Raw genomic sequence first — 4,353 nt, forward strand, 5'->3', positions numbered from 1 at the left:
GAGGAGGGGGAGGGGAGAAGAGGGCTTGCGTGGGGGGGGGGACTCGGGCTTCTGGGCCCTCGCCCTCCAGGAGATCTTTTGGGGACTTGAGGCAGCCACCTTAGGCCAGTAACAGGCGCCCCACCCCTCAAGGGCTTTGGGCCGCGGGGTGACCTTGAGTCTGCGGGTCCGCGCCACTCGCCCCACGCCCGGCTCCTTCAGCAGCCACCGAGCTGGTCAGCTCCCGAGCGCGCGGCCCTCCTCGGCCCGCCACGCCCTGGCTGGCCACGCCCTTCGAGGCCACGCCCCCAGGGGCCTGGGGGCCCAGCCTCGCCCGAGCCCTCGGATTTCCACTCGGCAGCCCGGGAGTATCCCAGAGGCGGGGCGGGGCCAGTGTTGACCCCGCCCCAGCTCCGCCCTCGCCCCCGCCGCGCGACACCGCTCCCCGCGCAGACGCGCGTCCTTTGTCTGGTCCCTGCGCCCCGGCCTCCTCCTTCCGCTCTGCCTGTCTTTCCCGATGTGTCTGTAAATTGTGTCTTTCTGGACCTCCTGGTCGAGTTCTGGGGACCACGGTGGGGGCTGATGCTCAGCACTCTCCACCCCTGGGCCTCTTCCCCCGTTACATCGTGGGTCCCGCCCACTCAGCTCTTAAAAGGCCACCCTCTCGTGCTCACAAGCTCATCTCAGGCCAGCTCGATGTCCTTGCTGCGTCGGAGCTGCTCATCCAACTCTGAGAAGTAGATTGTGACACACACACACCCCACCCCCGAAGTGCCCTTTCGACAGCCCAGCACCACCTAGGCTTCCTCCCATTGCTTCCAGCTGTAGAAAGGGAAAACGTGCACAAAGAGGAGAGGGTGTGGTCAGAGGTCACACGAGGGCCTCGGGGCCTTTGGAGGCCACTTAAACAGAGACCTATCCTAGGGACCCGCTGGGAGTCAGTGAGGTATACCCAGGCAGAGCCCAGAGGGGGAAGCTCAGTCCACACCAAGTGGGGGCCATCCTCGCCTCTCAGTGCCATCTTGTCAGTATGGCCTGTTGCTTCAACTGCTGGGGTCAAGTGGTCCAACACTGGGGGGTCTGTGCAGCAAAGTGACCCCAGGTGGGTTCACTGCAAACTGCACAGGCCAGGTGTCTGCACGGTGGTGTGCAAAAGAGCCAGAGGAGGCGGGACAGGAGAGGTGGCATGGGCAGAGATTGGGTAGGAGGGAGGAAAGAGGGGTCCAAAGAGAGCGATGGGCAGAGAGTGACACAGAAGGGGAGAGGGGAGGGAGAACTGAAAGGGAAGACTCAGAGGGCATTTGAGAGCAAGCCAGGGCTCTAGTGCTCCCAGGCTTGCTTCCTGCCTCTTCTTGCCTCCCCTCTGACCTTACCCCCCATCCCTGTCCATCCCTGTCCATCCCTCTCTTGGACAGCCCTTGAAGGTCCCTGTGATTTCCCATGCTGTGAGCTGAGCAGGGCATGTGTGGCTTCTGTCAATCTGATCCCCATTAACAGCTTAGCCTAGCCGGCTCAGCAGAGCAGGAAACATGACACCGATCCTTCTATCCCTCTATGCTCCCGCAGGTGGAAAGCAAGGAGACGGTGGTGGAGCAATCCCTGCCCTGACTCCCCAAATCACCTCTTAACCCCATCGAAGTTGCAAATGGGCAGGGGAGGTGGGCGACAGAAAGCCCATGAAAAACGTGCACCTGAAAGACTTGGCTCCCTCCCCTCACACCTAGTTGTTGTCAGTGGCTGTCAAGTGGGCTCCACTCTTAGCAACCTCACCCACCAACTGACAGAATGAAACGTCGGCTGGCCCTGTGAGATCCTGAAGACCGTGGTGTGTTTAGGGCCATTGTTGTGGCTTTCATGTCAGTTCTTCTCCAAAAGGGTTTTCCCTCATTTTTGCTGATTTTATAACCCATGGTGTGCTTCACAGAAGCCCCCAAACTAGAATTCGATGACCTGAGCTAGTGACTTGTGTAGTGATGTTTGCTTATCAGCCTTCCATAGCAAACACTACCAACTGATCACAGAACTCTTGTCTTGCTGAGCCTAGGTGGGAATTCATCTCCATCTAAACAGTGAGAAGGGTGACAAGTGGAATAAATGACCTGGCAACAGTGATCGAAGCCAGAGCACAAATTAAGTGCTCACTTCTATGATGTTTGTAATTATCAGTCAACTCTTTAGGAAAATAAGGCTGTCATACAAACCCTGGATTTGAATGTTCAAGCCTCCATGTAAACGCTGCAAGTCCCTGTCCTTCACTGAGATTTGGTTTCCTCATCTGTTAAATGGGTGGGGGTGGGGGATGGGGATCCTGTAACTTTCAACATTGCTAACTGCAAATGTTACACAAAGAGGTTTGTGTGGTGAGTAGCATAGCCGTGGCTGCTACTGACGTGTTGCTGTTAGGAGACGAGGGTGCAGGTCTACAGAACTGTGTTGTTTCGCCACCAGCACCCACGGCAAACATGGTTAATCAATCCGGCACTCGTTCCTGCTGAGCCTGGGTATGGCTTCTGAATTTCCCTCCAGGAAGACACTATTACCCAATTGGAGCGTCAGGGGAGCTGAGCCACTGTGGTTGCTGTTGTGAACTGCCATAGAGTTGGCTCTGACCTGTACTGACTTTGTGTAGAATGGAATATTACCTGGTCCTGGGCCACTGTCATGCTCTGACCTACTCTACCATCCCTTGGTGAAGAGTAAATGGGAAACAGAGATCCAAGGAAGAGTGAGGCTCACCCATCAGGTGGCAGAGCTGTCCCAAGGCATTAACTGTAGTGATTGACTCTCAGATCAAAGAGACCCAGATTTAAAATTGGGGCCACCGTTCATACCTCCTAATGTCTCTGAGCTCAGTATCCACACTTGAAAACTAGAAATATGTTCTCTGCCCTTTGAGCTTGTTGGGAGGAATAAATAAAAGTGCTTCATACAGTGCCTGATGCCTGATCAAATCAAAAACCAATTTACTGCCTTCCAGTCAATTCTGACTCATAGTGACCCCATAGGACAGGGTAGAACTGCCCCTTCATGTTTCTGAGATTGTAACTCTAACTTAGTAGAAAGCCTCATTTTTCCCTTGCTGGTGCCTGGTAAATATACAAAATCAGGGAACAATTATTAGCCAACGGTATTATAAGACAATAATGTCAAGCAGGACAAACCTGCTTCCATTGCTCATGGCAGTGTCCGTGCAGACATTACTAATCGATCTTGGAACCCTTTCCAGATGTGTCCGGGTATTGCTTTGGATCCTTGTGCGTGCCACTGTGCCAGTAGTTTGGAGTCTGTAGCAAAGTAGAGCAGAGGCCCAGAACAGTAAATGGCATGTCTGAAGACACACAGCTGGGAAATATTGGAGCAGAGCTGGAACTAGTCTTACCTGTCAGAGCCAAAGCAACCAACCCACTGTTATTTAGTCCATTTTAATTCATAGTGGCTCTATAGGGAACTGTAAATCTCTACAGAAGCATGCGGCTTTCTTTTTCTCCCTCAGAGTGGCAGGTGCGTTCCAACCACGGGTTTTTTGGATAGCCACCTGTATTAGTTGGAGTTCTCTAGAGAATCTAAATCTGTGTGTGATACCATGGGCTCCACCCCTGCCCTCACCCAGGAGTGTCTGGTTGATATAACCCCTAACCATCACACAGCCCGATGCTTCACCCGCTGCACCACCGGGTCCCTTTAAATCTGGGCTAGAGGTAAAGACAAGAAACAAAGCCTCGTGTACAAACCCTGCCCTTTTATTTGCTACGTGATCTTTGGACAACTTTTCAAGCATATCGTCAAATATCAATTTGGCGGGTGAAATGAAAAGAACAAACCAAAAACCTTAACATCCTCCCCCTACTTTTCAGTGTTGATGTGAATGAGAAAAAGGGAAATTGCCCCTCGGCAAAGGTGGCTGAGGTATCCCTGTACCTGCTGTCTAGGTAACCTCTGCTTTATGGCATGACAGACACCCCTAGTGACTCATGCAGATCTTTCCGGCCGAAGCCGGAGATGGCTTCCCAACACTTCTGGGTGCAAACCGCTAGGAAACCCCCGTGGACCGACTTTTTTCAGGTGCCAACTCTGCTCTGTGGGGGAGGAATCAGAAGATGCAGGCTAACTTCCTTCCCTGTGTCACAGCACGTCGGTTGGCTGTACGTTGGTGCCTTGGCTACTGCTGTGGTGCTGGAAGCGAAGCCACTGGGGTGTCAAATCTCAGGGTCACCCATGGAAAGCAGCTTGTAATAGAACTTCCAGACGACGACGAGAAAGCTAGGAAGAAGGAATAGGTGTTCTGCCTCAGAGGGATTCCTCACTGGAAACCTAGCAGCAGAACGTTGCTTGATAGAGGGCTGGAAGACAGGCCTCTCAGATCGGTTCAAAACC

The 4,353-nt window shown here is 53.3% G+C and overlaps 1 protein-coding gene across 1 annotated transcript in view; it reads left to right on the forward strand.

The window, feature by feature from the left end:
• ELAVL3 (ELAV like RNA binding protein 3) overlaps positions 1-4,353 on the forward strand; it is an 18,384-nt gene that overhangs the window by 1,068 nt on the left and 12,963 nt on the right. The gene's annotated exons all lie outside the window — the stretch shown is intronic.

Source organism: Echinops telfairi, unplaced genomic scaffold (genome assembly GCF_000313985.2).
Source record: "Echinops telfairi isolate 266 unplaced genomic scaffold, ASM31398v2 ScPeMD7_36;HRSCAF=134, whole genome shotgun sequence".
In the NCBI taxonomy this organism is placed as follows: Eukaryota; Metazoa; Chordata; class Mammalia; order Afrosoricida; family Tenrecidae; genus Echinops; species Echinops telfairi.